Below are 18,044 nucleotides of genomic sequence, written 5' to 3' on the forward strand. Positions count from 1 at the left end.
TCTTCGTGTCTTCCGAGATGTTCTTTAGTATTCGTCTATCTTCTTTGGTGAGATTGTCAAACGGACGTTCTGTGGTAATGTTGCCAACATCCTTGAGGATGGCTTGCTCGAACGTCAACACTTCGTGAGGTGTCATGGCAGCGGTGGGCGTAAATCTGGATTTGGTTCTTAAACCTGTACCCTCAATGGGGATCTCCGGTTTATCCTGGAAAAATTCTTTAAGGCGCACTTTTCCGAAAAATTGGTGTAGTTCCCGGTGTAATCTGAAATCGTCTTCCTTAGGCGTGGGGACGAAACCCAGGCCCTTCTCCAAGAGCTTAAGTTCTCCAGACGTAAGGGGTCTAGAGGAGAGATTGGCCACTAGGATCTCGCTGTGTGGCTCCTCAGTACCCTCTGTTCCTGGTCTTGCCAATGGACATTTTTGGAGCCTCCTCTTCTTTTGCCTCTTCCTCTTCCCCTCCCTCTGTGTAAAAAGGGTTTTTTGAAATTGTTGATATTGTTGCATATGAGGGTTAGGTCCAGGGGGTCCATTCCATAGCAGTTGTGGTCCCATACAGCCCTGGGATATAGGTGGTTGGAAGGGATGTGCCGGAAAGCCTTGGAACAGTGGTGGTGGTTGATGTCTGTACCACCCCTCGGTCTGCTTTGTCTGTTCTCGTAGCTGGACTCACTGCTGATTGAGTCTGATCGTGTGGAGTGAGTGCTGCTGGCATTATCAGATGTGGTCTCTTTATTCTGAAAGACATAATCCTCCTTCGTATGGGGTAGATCTTTTCTTTATCAAAATGCTTGACATCCTTCTGCAGTTGGCTGATTTTCTGCTTCATTAAATATTCTTTATGATCAGTCATCTCTTGGTTGATTTCCGTCAGACGTGTCTTAAAGGCTGTGATGGAGATCCCTGCTTTTAGTTTGTTTTCAGAAAGAGTGATCTGGATCAATAGTTCATCTGACAGTCTCTTGGCCGTGTTGATGATCAACGCTAACCAGTCACGGGTACATTTCCAAGAGATTCGCAAACACTCTCGACGGAAGGTCAGGTCCTGTAAGAAAATCTTTGGGCCAGTGTGATCAGAAGGCCGTTAGGGGTGATATTGGCCCTGAGATACTCTGTCATAATGGTGCCGTGTAATGCCGTTTTAATCTGCAACTTCCTAAGTGACTGTAGGGATTTCCAGTCGTCATGTTTGCTGCAGATGGCAGAACTGCCATCTTGCTGCTCCCTTCACTTGCCCCACTAGACAATTGTGTTGCACCACGGTCTGGGCTCTGCATGATGCACAGCAGAGGCCACTACTAGGACTGTGCATGTTCCAGCCATAGTTTCATTCAGTACCATAGCCTCTGTCTTCCTTCAGGATGCCACAGGTGTCCTATTTATTTCGGAGCTACAGCCCTTTATGCATGGCATGCCAACTATGCATGTACAGCATTGCCTTAAGCCCACACTGGCCGTTTTGATTTTAATGATTTGCCTGCATGGATCCGGTATCCACTACGCATGATAAGCCTGTGTGTAGCGCACCGCCTCTTATTGTCAATATTTTGACTATTGCAGTGTTTCCATTCCCTTTTCCCTGTTTTTGTATCTTCCCCCTCCCCATCTTATGTCTCCAACAGGTTTTGAACCAGAGCATACGAATAAGACGTTGCTCTTTGATACCTTAGATATCCTCAACGAAGGCATGGTAGGAACATAGGGTGTCTCTTCCCAATTCCTCCCTTTTATACTTGCACTCACGATCCTGAAGAAGCACTCTGGGATCCATTAGGGACCAATTGACAGCGCAAAACATGTCGACCACTCACTTTTAACACACTTCACTACATTATCACACGGGTTGAGAGTAGGGGAATCTATTTGTTTTTTTCCCTATCCAGCAGCATAAAGAGCATCTCCAACCCAGTTCAGATTTTATCTAACCATGAGGACCCTTTAATAAACACATTGGGGTACCAACTGGTTATTTTATTAACACTCACAACCACCACTTGGCCCACACACCCACATGCACAACTGCGGCAACTCCTAAAAGATCTCCATCAAATAGCCCTCTTCGAGGGCCTGTGAGGGACTGCAGCGCCACCCCCACGAGGAGCAGTGCCCAATGATGATGCTTTACACTCGCAAGGGTGTGTGAGGGCACAACACACACAGGAGTACCACTCCTCACTCTTACACACTCATTCCTTGTTTGGAGACCTCCTATCCTGTCTAGCAACCACAACAGGCTGCTACCTTTCGACTCCCTTTTAGAAACTGGTACCACCATTAGTAAATATCAGAACTAGTTCAGCCCAGGAGGTGGAAGCACCAGCTTACTCTAGACAGATTAAGCTTTCTTTGTTCTGTGCACAGTTTAAAGCGAGGTTGCTTGCTTCCGTCATGCAAAAAACACATACAGAAGGAGAGGGAGTATTTTAGGCACCCCAATACACAGAATAGGTAACGTATGAGCAGACTCAGTGAACATTTACTTCTTCAAAAACTGATGTAGTAAGAGCACAGGCAGTGGATGCTTCCACCATGTAAACAAGCACTGGTAATTCCAATTATCTAGTTATCTAAGACACTTTAATAGAATTATAATGCAATGTGTGTGCACACATGAATATTTATGCTTCGTGAACTGGCTAAATAAAATGATCCCAGCTTTATGGAGAGCGACCAGCTTTTTGTAGGAGCACACATCTTCTGCTCAATCAAAGTATGTACTCCTGGCTCCCAACATTTGGGGTGAAGCTAAAGCCCTCTCTAGTAATGCTCACAAAATCGTCTGGCGCCAGGTGCGCTGTCATGCCAGGCCAGAATAATGGTGCACAAAAGAGTAGTGACTGTGCATAGTTACTTTATTTACAAGAAAGGGGCAGCATAGGGTTGTAAAGTGCCCTTTTTGGATGACAATCCCCCCACTTTTTGCTCCTAGATGCTGTTGTAATTGATTTGAAAGTGTGCTGCGTCCTGCTAACCAACCCCAGCATCACTGCTCTTTTCCTTAAACTGTAAATGTAAATTGGTACACCTATCCCCCCTGTAAGGACCCAGTATATGATTCCAGTGGTACCCAGGGCAGGGATGTAAAGGGGGTTCCGGGGATGCAGCCTTTATTTATTTTCTACACTTTAGCTTGGTGAGCAGTTGTGCAATGTAAGTTAAAGAAACTACTTAAACGTGTTATTTATGTGTTATTTTATGACTTGTTTACTGATAAAGGCAATATATTGTGCAGTAAATGGTGATAATATAAAGTGGGTGGGTAAAACAATGAGCAGGGAGGAGGACTTGGTGGGTTAAAAGCTCGGCGGGGGGGGGGTGTGTTAAGCTGCCATGGAGGTCATGTGAACAATCACCTGTCACCAAAGTGTGGACACATTTCAAATATTAAATTGGGAGCGTCTTAAACAGGTTTAGAATGCTGGTATTACCTGCTTTATGTAACCTACAAGAAATCTTTAGCGCTGCGTCCATTCACAGCCTGTGTGACTGTAACCTCCATAACTAGACAATTCTCTAGGGGTTGACTTTATGGCTGAAAACAGACTTAAGATGTACAAGAGTCGAGAAGAGCTTGTCGGTGGCAGAGACAGGCACCATCCGCTGTTACCACTACCACTGTCACGCACTAGCGCTGAGTAAGAGCGCGGGTGTTAAAATTGCTGATGCTTTTAGAAACAACTGCATTTTAATTATTTTAAAGGTTGCTGCACAATCTGGGGAATTGGTGGTGGGGTACTTCAAAGGGCTGATTGGCTGATTGGCGACTGACCTGTTTTGCACTCCCGCCCCGGTCGGCCGCGTCCAGTGTGGGCGTTTGCTGCGGAGGGTGAGGAGGAGCCCAGCCCTTCCGGGTAACAGTAACCAGGTCAGCGCTCTAGTTTCCCCTCCCATCTCCCATCTCCCATCTCCCTACTTATGCGGGTAGTGCGCGGCCGCGCGCAGCGGGCGCGCCGTCATCGCGCCAAAGGCAAGCCCGTCTGCGCCCATCCGCGGCCGCACGGGGACCGGGGCCAGAACCCCTGCCCAATTTATGCACCAGCCCGCTAAGTATGGAAGAGAGGAATTGATACAGTTCTGTCCTCCCACAATGAAAGCGTGCAGACACTCAATGGCTGCGACACAACTTAGAAGCTGCCTATATTGCCCCTTTATGGGGAGGGAGGTGCAGGACAGGAAAAGGGAGCGGAAGTTACTCATGGGTGGTCTGCTGAATTGCAGATCCCTCAATAAACATAGCGTAGAGATCTCAGAGCTTATCTCTGATAAAAAAACTCGAGGTGCTGTTCCTAACAAAGACCTGGTTAGGGTCTAATTCGGACCGGACATAGTGGAGGCCCTTCCCCCCGGGTATACCATATCCAGAGTGGATAGAGCAGTAGGCAGAGGGGGTGGGATTGCAATTATTACCAAGGAACCTTATGAGTGCATCCTGGAACCCCTAGATGTGAGCAATAGTGAGGCCGGACACTTTGTATTAAAACTTGGTGCTAAATCCTCCGTAACTGGGATTCTCCTTTATAGACCTCCCGGAGCGCTTGGGAATGTTAGACTCAGTCTTCAAGAATGTATTGCCCACTTAACGATAAGACGCAATAAACTTATTGTGCTGGGTGATCTGAACGTACACTTTGAAGACTCCCTGCACAAAGAGGCAGTGGAGCTGCGTAAGGATTTGCAGGCTATGGGGTTAGATTTGAAATCCTATGTTCCTACCCATCAGCTGGGGCACTTGCTTGATCCAGTGTTTGCCAGCTGGGAAGGGGTGGAGGTGGGAACGCCGCTTCCGGTCCCTTGGTCGGACCATTTCATGGTGCCTTTTAGCATTGAGGCTTCCTTAGAAGATCCATTGAAGGGAGGGAGTAACAACCACCCCTGTAGAAAGTGGAAGAACTTCTCGCAAGCCGCCTTTAGTGAGAGGCTTAGGGAAGGAGGGCCTCCAGGTGGGTTGTATAGTGAAAGTGCGAGTGAAAATCTGAATGAGCGCATCCTGCTGGCCCTTAATAAGGTGGCACCTCGGTTTCTGAAGAAATCTGAAGGCCGAGCCAGAAACTCCGCACCCTGGTTTACGCCGGCCTTACAGAAGGCCAAGGCGGAATGTAAAAAACTAGAGAGGGGTTGGAGAAAGGGTTTCAGATCACAGGAGAGGAGATTGTACAGAGAAGGCCAGAGGAAATACCAAGTCCTGCTTAGAGGGGCGAAGGCCGCCCATTATCAAACCAGAATAGGGGAGGCTGAGAATTCCTCAAAGGAGCTCTTTAGAATCTATAAGGAGATTTCCATTGTGGCTGGCTCGAACGCCCCCAATAACGACTCGGTTGAGAAATGTAATAAAGTAGCCGACTACTTCTCGCTGAAGGTGAGGACAATATACTCCTCATTTACCAGTAAGCCAGTAAGTGGACATGATTTTGAGGAAGTGCTAGGAGAAAATGTAGCGGAACGGAAGTTGGAACGCTTCACGGTACCCCCCCCCCCTGAAACCTTAAGGAGTATCTGTCGCAGTATTAAATCGGGCTCCCCTACAGATCCTGCTCCCGCTAAGGTGCTAGTAGGGAGTGTGGAGACGTTGGAGCCCTACATCAGGCATGTCTTGGAGATCTCCTTTGCATCTCAAACATTGCCAGCGACTTGGAAAAGGGCGGTGGTTCTGCCAATCAGAAAAAAACCCACTCTCAGCCATGATATTCTTGAGAACCTAAGACCCATCTCGCTGCTGCCTTATGTGGCAAAGGTAGCGGAGAAGGTGGCTATCATTCAACTCATGGCGCATTTTGAGGCAGCTTATCCTCTGCACCCTTCTCAGTCAGGGTTTCGGGCGGGTTATTCCACAGAAACCGCTCTGTTAAGAGCCACGGAATCCATTAGGCAAGGGGTGGACACAGGGCACACCATGGCACTGATAATGCTAGACCTCAGTGCAGCGTTCGACACTGTAGCACATTACATCTTGCTGCAGTGTCTGAACAGAGGTGGTGTCCTGGGGCCGGCGCTAGGCTGGCTGAAGTCCTTCCTGACAGGGCATAGCTTTCAGGTCCGTCGAGGGGCTTTTCAGTCCAATGAGGTTGCTCTGGAGCAGGGGGTGTCTCAGGGCTCTGCCCTGAGCCCCACTCTATTCAACCTGTACTTGGCTCCCCTGGCTGAGGTGGTACAGAGGTTTGGGGTGGAATTAGTCACATACGCAGATGATACTCAACTGCTGATCTCCCTTTCCCAGGCACCCTCGGCCCAGGCCACCAACTTTAGGAAGTGCATGCAGGAGCTTGCCTCCTGGATGAATAAAAACTGCTTAAAGTTGAATGGAGGCAAGACCGAGGTAATGGTGGTGGGTAGAGATAAATCCTGCTGGACTACAGACTGGTGGCCTCAATGTCTAGACCCGACTCCTGTACCCTGTTTGGAGGCCAAGAATCTAGGGGTGTGGGTGGATTCGACCCTCTCTTATGAAGGTCATATCTGCCGGCTAGTGGGGAAATGTTTTGGGGTGTTAAAAACACTACACAAGACATTGGACCTGCTCCCGCTAGATGCTAGAAAGACTATGACACACGCCCTCATTACCTCCCGCCAGTATTATGGGAATGTCTTGTACTTGGGTGCCCCGAACAAGAATCTCAAACGCCTACAAGTCCTGCAAAATGCGGCAGCACGCCTTATTTTGAGACTTCCTAGACGGGCGGCATCAAAGGCAGCATTGGACTCTCCCCATTGGCTCCCTGTCAAGAAGAGGGTGCTGTTTAAATCCCTTCTTTTTTGCCATCGCATTCTCGGGCACAAGGCCCCAGCCTACCTGGGAGATCTGATCACCATGTATGTCCCGGGCAGAGCTCTGAGGTCGGAAGGGACTGGGCAGCTTGTCATCCCCAGGATTAAGAAAGCGAGAATGGGCGGACGCTCATTCCGCCTCTTGGCCGCTCAAAATTGGAATAAACTCCCTGCCTATTTGAGGAGGGAGAAATCGGAGATCAGGTTTAGGAGTCTGCTCAAAACATACCGGTTCGCCAACTAGTGGCTACAATTAGCGGCGACGGGGCTCTTCTTGCCCGCCGGGCTAGTTTCTTCTCCACAGCGCGGGGACACGCCGGGATGGCGTAACCAGGCTCTATATAAATGTCTTTAATATTATTATGTAAGTGACCGATATTCAGATGCGGCCCCCAAAATTTCCCCCAATACTTAAATTATGGCCTAAATATCGTGATAGATAACTCCAAGTGGAGCACCCTAAAGGGGATACAGTAGAAAACATTCCCTCCTCATCCTCTTACATCCCTCCACCTCGTTGCACCTCCCACTCACCCCCAAACTCCCCAGAGGGAGCATTGTAACATATTTGCATTCCGATACCTCAGTCACAACACTGCAGTTCTCCTCTGTGCGGCTTGCATGTTGTTTTGTACCAGTTACTGGACTGAGTTAAACGGTTTTAATAATCAATCTTTTAGTAAATCATCTTTATCAGGTCACAAGTTAAATTCATTAATCTTAGTCATTAGAATATTATTAGGAGTCTATAATTAACCAATAAGCAACAAATTTGCATTAAGCGCATTCCATTAAGGAAAGAATCCCTATTCTTGGAATTTGGGAGAATTGAGTCAATCAGAACCCATAAATAGTTCTAGTTCGAGAGAGTGAGAGAAAGCTTAAAGCTCCAGCATTAAAGTCAGCTTAATAATTAAAAAATATAGCAAAGCAAACTTCCCATCAAGATAGGCTCAGGAAACGCAGTAGAGTCTCAGAGCAACGTGGAAAAAGAGCAAAAAGAATCACAATAACAAGTGAAGGCAACACTTGGCAACCTACTCCAGGAGCACACATTATTAAAGATTACACATTTTACGAAGCTTTACAATGCATTGCCTCTTTCATTAGGCAATCCGTCTTTGATGCTCTCCTGGGAACAGGATCACTCCTTTTCTTCTCACTAGAATAAAATAGTCCACAGACAGCAATGTGAAGTCTGAAACTATGTTATAACACCATGAGTTCATGTGGGTTACTTTACCATTCAGGTCTTCTTTCCCACATATGGACTATAACTCTACCCTAATATACCAGATTTGTACATTAGTTAACGATGACCTATGTAAAAGTCGAAACATCCGTATTTAAAAAAAAACATTTAGCAGAACCGACATTGATTGGAAATAAAAAAAAAGTCAATTAAGAAGATTTCAAGTTTAGTTTATATGCTGGATCTTTATATATGAGCTTTTCATTTCCATTAAAACTAATTTCTAATCATTTGTTAACAGTGATCTTTGTGTAAAGAGGATTATTCTGCAGAAATGCATTAAAACATGTAAGCAACTATTATTTATTATGAAAAACACGTTCATGGAAGGGTCAAATAATAAACATTTTATGCATGTTTATGCATTCTAAGCAAAACAGCTTTTCAAGCAGTGTTACTTTAGCCATTTTAGGCCTAGTACAGGTAAATGTGACTTAATACTACAATTTTTCACATTTTGAATGCATTTTATTTCAATACAAGCTTGCACCTTAATACTACACATTTATTATAAGCTATATTATTTTGCGTTTTATTGAAAGCGCACCTACAAGTCCATAGACACAATTTACTATTAGAACACACTCTATCATGTTCTACTTTGCAATCATTCATCAATCCCTTCAAGTTGATTCTCATCTGTACTCTAATCATGGTGTAAAAACATTGAGTAGCATTCAGTTTGCTAGGTGTGTTTTGAAGGCAAGTTATGCTGTTCACTGCCTTTTGGTTGTATACTCTGAAAAATTGGTGTGGTAGTTGAACGGGGGTAACCCCTATTCAAGCAACAGCCACAATCCATGTCAGGGTGAATAACAAAATTCACTAAATTAACCGTGTTTCACCCTCTGGGAGATTGGCACAAAAGCAGCAAGGCTTAGTTTAGGAGCAATGTGCAAAGTATGTATGTAGCACACAAACAGTAATAAAATGAAACCACAAAACAAGAAAAATCCCACTCCAATTTAGAAAGCTAGTGCCTTACAGATCAAAGTGCCAACAGCGGATATCTAGTCCTGCGAAACCAGGTCAAAGTCGGCAAATAGGGCCGACCACGATGACGGGCGGATTGGATACAATGAGTGGATTGGACCCGGTCAGCACCTACCTCCGAACTTAGAAGAAGTTTCTGAGAAAAATGTTCTGAGAAGGTAAAGGTCAATGATGCAAGGCTACAAGGAGCCACTGGACGAAGTAGTGGTGAAGAATTTCACGTTTGTACTTCGTCACTTTTTTGGGAGTTCAAAATCTTCAGCAGGACAAAGCTGGAGACTGTGGCAGACAAGTGTTCCAGGAGGCCAGACACCCCTTAGCTGAAGGTCCTCGGAACAGAATTTTCTGCTACAACAAGAATGTAGCAGGAGCTGCTGCAATGTCAGGCTGACCAGCAATGCACCTTGTGAATAGACGAGCAGGCTCGTCCAGGTCTTCTCTTGGTTCTCAAAGCACTTGTAAGCCAAAAATTATACCAAGTTTTGGATTTTGGCTATTGGGGCACCTTTAGCACTACCACCAAGGGTCCAGGACTGGAGGGGCAACACTTGGGGGGGTTCGGACTAAGTCAGGCTGGGTCCATATGTGGTGGGTGCCATTTCTGCCCATTTCATAAGATGAAGGTTTATTTTTCAGTTTCATGTAAGAGTAATTGATTACATTTTCAGAGACTGTAGGACGGCGATACATGACGTTTTTACATACATGAATTTGCCCTGAAGGATGGCAGGGGATTGACTCCTAGAATCACTGAAACGCTGCGTCTACAGAATTTTTATGGAAAAGTACTTATTGTGTGATAAGAATGCTTGATATATAGGGATTGAATGTTTACTTGTTTTTTTATCTAAACAATTTCTGTATGTTTACGATGTGGGTTGCATAAAGTGTGTCTACAGAAATGAAGGGTTTGACTAATAAAAACTGTATATTTGAGATAACATACACTTAGGGCTCCATTACGATGTCGGGCGGATCGCCACCGCCATGGTGGCGGTGGCGATCCGCCCGACAGAAATGCCCGCCCGCCACCCTTTTCACCCCCGCCACATTACAATGGCGGGGGACCGCAACGGAGGGAAACACCGCCCGCCACTTTTTTGCCCCAGTCGCTTTGCGGCCGGGGCGGAAAAGGAATATTATGGTGGCGGTGTCTAATAGACACCGCCAGACATATTATGATGAGTGGTGTGCAGTGCCTTTCCGCGGCGGCGATGCTGCCACGGAAAGGCATGCGGTCTTCCCTCTGGGGGCCCCCTGCGGGCCCCCAGAGTGAAGTACAGGTGAGGGGTGCACGTGGGGGGTACCTGTGGTGCCCCCCTTCATTGTCATTTGCAAAGCGGCAGGCACCGCGCGGTGCCTGCCGCTTTGCAAATGACAATGTTAAAGTGCATTTTCAGCATTGTGGCGGGCGGTGCAGAGAGCACCGCCCGCAACAATGCTGAAAATACAGGATGTGCCCGCCACTGTGGCGGGCACATCCTAATGGCACCCCCGGGACCCCCGCCCTTATGGCGGCGGTCCCGATTTTTGATGGGATGACGGGCGGGCAAAGTCCGCCCGTCATCCTAATGGACCCCTTAATGTTTTGTATGTATTAAGATGCCAGATATATCTTCATGTCTTTTAAATAGTTTTATTAAGTATTAATTGAATCGTATATTATAAACATACTTGAATAATTTAATAAACTTATATGGTGTATAGAAAGGTGACAGGCACAATTGGTGATATAAACAATTAATACATATGTAGTATCTTATTCAGTGAATTCTACTTGGACTACCCTATTAGACATAGAAGATTTATGGATATTCAGTGGAATACAAAAGGGAATTTATTTATTTCATTGAGCTCAACAGCCCCCTCTAAATAGTTTTAGCACAACAGTATTTCACAACGCCATAAAATTCACATTAAGTTTGTCAACATGTCAAAACACATTAAAATGCACAGAAAAGGGGGCTTGGTTTGCAGCCGAGAGGAATGGCCGCGTTCTGAAGCGGCTCCTCGGCCCTCGCCGATATTTCCGACACTGATCCTCAGCCTGTGCGTCCAATTCCCCCCACACCTAGGGGTAATGATCTTCTGACCAACTGGACGTGAACATTTGCTCCCTGGCTGCCTCCGGACTCCTGTGGTTGCGGCTGGTCCCCGGTGCTCCCCTGTCTCTCTGCCTCAAAATGGTGGCCATGGCCGCTGACCGCTTTGGTGCCTGACTCCGGGACTGCTGCTGGAGCCTGGGTGCCACTTCGGAGATGATCCGGTTGAGGCGGAGCTTCGGGAGACGGCTGCCTGCTGTTTCGAGCCGGTCCCGTCCTGCTGGTCCAAGTGAGTGCCGGCTACAGCTGCTGGAAGCGCCCCCCCCCCTGGTACTCGGGGCGAGAACCACGAGAATCCCCGGCTTTGGGCCTGATGCCGGGGACCGCTAAATATTGCCCAGCACTGCCTTGACTGCCCGCGCTGGCCACCGCTTGCTACACCGCCTGACTGGCCTGCCTCTTAACCCCCACGGTGTAGGGTGGGGGCCGCACATCGCGACGTGGCACTCTGTGGGGCCGCCTCGGCCATGAGGAGCCGGCGCGGGCTGGGGCTCAGTCTTGCGACTCTGGAGGAGGCTCCGACGACCTAGTACTGCAGGCTCGCTGGAACTGCCTATGCTCGCTACGGCTTCTGGAGACCGCTGAGGTTGGGGTGGCTCGCTCTGGGGGGGGGGCCTTGCCTTCTTTGCCCCGAGGGTACCGACCTGACGCTGTAGCCGGGTAATTGCTGGTTATTGCCTCAAACCTGGCCCTTGGACACACTAGAGGGTCGCCCTGGCACTCTGCCACATGGCGCATTGGCTGCGTGAGCTCTACCCCTGATTGAGGATTTCCATAATGTGGCCTGGTCCCGGGGCATACCCCCTCTCCTCCTGGATTGATTGGCTGGACTCCCTCCTGTGCGAGGCGCTTGGCTCGCGGCCTGTGACCTGCATCATAGTGAGTGGCACGCTTGCACTCCCCTATCCACTACTGTTGCTTTGCTCCTTTTTCCCCTGCTCACGACTGGGCCTTAGATATTCTGGTGGCGGCGACCCGGTGGAGGTGGTGACGAACTGCCCGGAATGAGGTGGGGGAGACCTCCTCCTGTTTGATCGTGTTTCGACCCGCGCCACTGGACTACACCGTGCGTGTTGGCTTTCACGATGGCTTCCAATAAAGGCAACAGGCCGTCCACTCAGAGACAGATCAATAAACTCTTGTGGGGGTCTAAAGGGGAGAATAAAGAGGCGAACCCCGAGACTGCACCTAAAACCGCAACCCCTCCTCCGGCAGCACGACCCCCCACACTGGAAGATGTGATGGAGGCGATAGCTGGTGTCCGTTCATCGCTGGAGACCCGCATAGACTCTGTGAACATTGAGGTTACCTTGCTGCGAGCAGATCTCCGCAAAATGGACTCCAAAGTAAGAGACATAGAAATTAAAACCACAGCGCTTATAGATGACACCTCCACCCTTCAACAACAGGTGACCCAACTCCAAAAACAACAGCTGCAAATGGGAGAGCTCCTCGATGATTACAAAGGACGCGCAAGGCGCACAACCTCCGCATCCTAGGGGTTCCGGAACGTATGGCGGGGCCAGCCACTGATCCCTTTGCCGTGAATTTGATCCTGAAACACCTCCAGCCAAAACAACTGTCTAATTATTTCTCCATTGAGCGGGCACACAGGGTCCCGGGAGGTAGGCCGAAACCAGGCGCTCCCCCCGCCACATAATTGCTCGGGTGTTTAACTTCCGAGACCGTGATGTCATCCTTCAGACGGCACAAGCGGGGCCACCCCTGCGCCTGGAGAATGCTCAGGTCACAATCTTCCCCAACTTCACAGCGAAAGTTCAGGCTCGTCGGCGCAGTTTCCTTGAAGTCAAAAAGGCACTCCGTGCTAAGAACATAAAGTACGCTATGCTGTTTCCCGCTAAACTGCGCGTGGAGTCGGAAGGCAAGGCTTGATTCTTTGTGTCCCCTGCAGAGGTCTGGGACTGGCTCGAGGGATGGCGTCAATCAGGTACCACTCTGAATCATCGCCGAGGGTCGGCCGATCATTCCGGCCCGAGCCCGCTCCCAGAGACCAAGGATTTGTTCACCGACGGCAATCAAGATGACCAGTGACGTTTTCAGTTGTCCGGACCTTCTTCGCTGGTCGGTCAAGTTGTTGTTCCATGACCCGCCTCATACTGCTGAGCCCTCTTACCCTTGACCGGCCATGTATCGACTGGTTTGTATTCTCTCATGGACTCCATGCATTCCTTTCTTTGGTCCGGACACTATGGGCCGTCCAGTTTTCTCATTCTTTATCGTAATAAGTAAATGCCACTGCTGATATAAGTTGACTTAAGATGCACTAGGCTCCACCATCTTGTGGACTTTGGGCGATTGCACTCATGGCTCTCCACACACCCGTCTATGTTTGGGAGGGCGACAGGCACTCTGCCTAGTTGGGGAGTTAATAGTTTCAAGTCCGCTGGCAAGGGGGCAGGGTGGGGGGTTGGACTGAGAGGGAGGGGGTTCTAGGGTGTTCTATTTTGGTCTTTTTGGTTTTCTTTGGTTACAGAGCGTTTCGCAACTTGGGACGATGTGAGCCACGAGACTTGAGTTTCTGTAAAGTAGGGTCTCGAACCTTCATGGAAGGGCCCCTTACTGTTTCCTTGTTTACTAGTAGGCCCCGTAAAATTGGAGCACTCCACAGATCCTTTCCTCCATTCCGTTCTAATCATACCTGCCATGACGACAAACCTCCTTGATAGGAAACTCACGCTTATGACGTGGAATGTCAATGGATTGGGCAAAAAAATCAAGAGAGGGATTGTGCTACAGTTCATCAAACGTCATGCCCCCGATCTCGTCTTCCTACAGGAGACTCACCTAGTGGGTAACTGCTGCAGAGCACTCCAGCGTTGGGGTTATAAATTGCTGATACATGCCGGGTTTACGTCAGGATCCCGGGGCACCGGTATCCTTATAAAAACAACTCTCGCACTTACACCTACAAGTACATGGGCAGACCCACAGGGAAGGTTCGCAGTCCTGGAGGCCACATGGGAAGGCAGACCACTGAATGTAATCTCAGCCTATAATCCACCGGCACTAGGAGAGGAGGCGTTACGTACTCTTGGTAAGATAATGCTGGACATCCCCAGGGCACTCTGATCATTGGGGGTGACTTTAATATGAGGATGGACGACACGGTAGATAGACACCCCCAGAGACGGTCACATGGGTCAGGATCTGATCTCGCAGACTTTACACAGGCTATGGGTTTGGAGGACCTTTGGCGCACGCATCACCCCAACACTCCTTATTTCACCCATTATTCCAATGCCCATAACAGCATGTCTCGCATTGATTACATCTTCTGTCCTCTGGCCGATGTTGGCCATCTCCGCAATATGCGGGGTCTTCCACGAGGCATCTCCGATCACTCCCCCCTCAGTATAGACCTCACCTATCACCAGCAATATACCCGAGGGCCGATTATAATTACCCCCTGGATTCTGAAAATCCCGGATATTAGGGAGGACTTGATTGACCACACCGACTATTATTTTGACGAAAACGTTGGATCCGTGACGTGGGCGATAACTTTGTGGGAAGCCTATAAAGCCGTTCTTAAGGGCAGGGCGCTGGCTCTTAAGGTGGGGTATATCCGTAAACACAATGAGCAACTCATCCAAACTGAAACTGATCTGCTTCGCCTTGAATCCGCCCATAATACTGATCCGTCTGAAGACACAGCCAATCGGCTCCAGTCTAAACAACTGGAATACAAGGCTTTAGCCTCGGAACTGACACAGGCTAGGCTTCTCCAGACTCGTCACAGAATATACGAGTTAGGAGACCGTGCCGGTAAAATGTTGGCGTGGCTTGAGCGTCGTGACCAAGGGTCGAGATGGGTTCCACTGCTTGTCCACTCTGATGGGACGCGCGTGACGGCACCCCAGGAGGTGGCGGCCGCCTTTGCTGATCACCTCTAAAACGTCTATACTGCTAGGGCACATTATAATGCCGAAGAATCACAATCCCTTTTGGATGAAATGCACCTGCCCTCCATATCGGATGTGGAGAAGGAGGCCCTGGAAGCAGACCTCACCTCCGAGGAGGTTGGTAATGCCATCTTTGCTATCAAATCTGGCAAAGCCATGGGTCCAGACGGGGTCCCGATTGAATTCCTGAAATCCGTCGCCTTAGGGGTTACCCCACATTTGAAACTCATGTTCGAAGAAAGCAAAGAAAAGGGCGTACTGCCGTCTGATCTGAGGTTGGCATCCATTGTTGTCACTCAATTAAACCCCCTACTGATGTTGGCTCTTATAGACCGAGTTCCTTAATTAGCACTGAGGCCAAAGTTTTGGCTAAGCTCCTAGCTACCAGACTTCTCACAGTCCTCCCGTCTCTGGTCCACGCTGATCAATCGGGATTCCTCCCTCATCGCAACACAGCATTGAACCTCCACCGAGTTCATAATGTACTAGGTAGACAAAAATATTTGCAAGAAGACGCCGCCATCCTCTCGCTTGACGTTACAATGGCGTTTGATTCGATTGAGTGGACGTACCTCTTTGCCGTCTTGACGAGATTCGGGTTTGGGTCCAATTTCATACAATGGGTCAGGCTCCTCTACACCGACCTCTGGGGTCAGGTTAGAGTAAATAATCATACTTCCCGTAGATTCCAACTGCACCGAGGGACCAGACATGGCTGCCCCCTGTCTCCATTGTTGTTCGCGGATGTATGACGTTACAACGCATACTTTTACTCCGCATACCATTACAACGCGGTATTTACAACGCATACCGTTACAACGCATAGCGCTTTGGGGTGCTGGATAGTGGTAAGTATAATTTACTATTCTAACTCCAGTCCCCGTGGACCCTAGGGAAGGTGTTGGATAGTAAATTAAACTTACCTCTTATCCTAGAGCGCCCCCCAGCGCAATGCGTTGTAATGGTATGCGTTGTAATGCCTGCGTTGTAGTGGTAGTGCGTTGTAAAAATTGCGTTGTAACAGGTGCATACCTTGTTCGCCCTCACTTTAGAGCCGCTGGCACACTGGGTCCGCACGGACCATTCTATCCGGAGCCGAAGGTGGGCCGAAGGTGTCGTAGACAACATCTCACTATACATGGATGACATTTTGGTATACATGTCCAACCCCGCCGCCTCTGTCTGTAATCTTTTTCACGTTCTGGCCAACTTTGGTAAATACTCTGGCTACTCTATAAATTGGTCCAAATCGGTTCTATTTATGCTTCATGGCCCACCGCCTACACTAGCCAGAGGTTATTCGGTGCCTCTAGCGGTTGAGGGTTTTAAATATCTCGGCATTTTTGTCACCCCGGATCCCCAACTTTTTTACAACCGCAATCTTAAAGGCTCCCTGCGGAGATTACATGATGATATCTCTCACTGGAGATCCTTGCCGCTTTCGCTCCCCGGCTGAGCCGCCCTATTTAAAATGCTGGCGCTTCCCCGCTTTTTGTATGTCCTCCAGAACTGCCCATTTTCGATCGCAGATTCCTTTTTCACCATTCTGGAGGGGGAGATTAGGTTATTGATCTGGGACGGAAAGGCGCCTTGCATCGCACTCCGTAAACTCAAGAAGGGCTGGTACAATGGCGGCATTGCTCTACCTGACATGCGCCTATATTACTGGGCGTCCCAATTGGTGGCCACTAATCAGTGGATCCACATTACACCTACTGACCCTGCGTTCCATCTCGAAGGCTGTCAGACAGGGTGTGAGGGCTATTTAGGGGCTCCATATAGCAGACCGCGGCGTAATCGCTATGTAGGTCCCATGCAGCAGACGGTGGCCATATGGCATCGCGCCACCAAAAGCCTTGGTTGGTCCAACAAATTCACTAAGGCGACCCCCCTTTGGTCCTTGCTGAATCTGGGACACCTCTGTTTCCAGTCGGGATTTGATAAATGGGACACCATCGGCATCTCCACCGTCGGAGATATGATACACAAGGGAAAACTTCTCTCCTTCCCTGAAATGCAACAGAAATACGCATTTTCCCACAAGGAGGTCTTTCGATACCTCCAGATTAAACACGCTATTCAGACAAGTATACCTGACCTCTCTTCCCCCCCAGAGGCCTCACCCCTTGAAGACAGACTGCTTTCAGAACCCCTGTTGACTAAAGCGATTTCCAGTACTTATCGCAAGCTCTGTAACAACCTACCTGACTCCTTTCCAGCTTTGCACCAAAAATGGGAAGCTGATGTGGGCGAGTTGGAAGATACTGACTGGTTAGCGGTGTTAATGTCCCCACGGGAATCTGCAATTTGCCATCGGTTCCGCTTGATACAGCAAAAAATTCTCCATCGAGCTTACATGTCCAGCCCGCTGCTCGCCAAACTGGGCAGATGCCCGGATGCCCAATGTCTGCGCGGCTGTGGCATGATAGGGACTTTATACCACACACTATGGGAATGCCCGGTGGTTCAGCGACTGTGGCAAGGGGCTGCTAAGAAAATGACAGAGGCACTAAAGAAACCGATTCCACTTACTCCCCGGGGAGAGATCCTCAACGTTTGGGAGGCGACTGACCTGACGGAGATAGAACACCAGTGGCTGGCCTTGGGGTGCCTCCTTGTCAAACGCTCCGTGGCAATACAATGGGGCTCCCCTGACCGCCCGCTTGTGATACGGTGGGTGGCAGAGATGGATAGGGCTATGTTGGCCGAGAAAACTGTGTACAAACTAAGAGGTTGCCCCAAAAAGTGGGATAAGAAGTGGGGACCATGGAATATATACAGAGGCGAGATCTGCAGTTCTACGGCGGACATAGCAATGGATAGGGTGCGATCATCCACCTAGGGCTCCCGGCATTGGACATACATGTGGAAAAGCTGAATTTCCCTTTGTAGTCCCTGTGTACCCATATACTGAATGATTTTTGAGGTCAGGATGTCAATTGAGGTGGAGGCTGTTCTCCAGGGTCCTCCACTTTCGACAAATATGTGGCTCAACTGTATCTTACGTTTTTTGT

The sequence above is a fragment of the Lissotriton vulgaris genome, chromosome 6 (genome assembly GCF_964263255.1).
Source record: "Lissotriton vulgaris chromosome 6, aLisVul1.2, whole genome shotgun sequence".
In the NCBI taxonomy this organism is placed as follows: Eukaryota; Metazoa; Chordata; class Amphibia; order Caudata; family Salamandridae; genus Lissotriton; species Lissotriton vulgaris.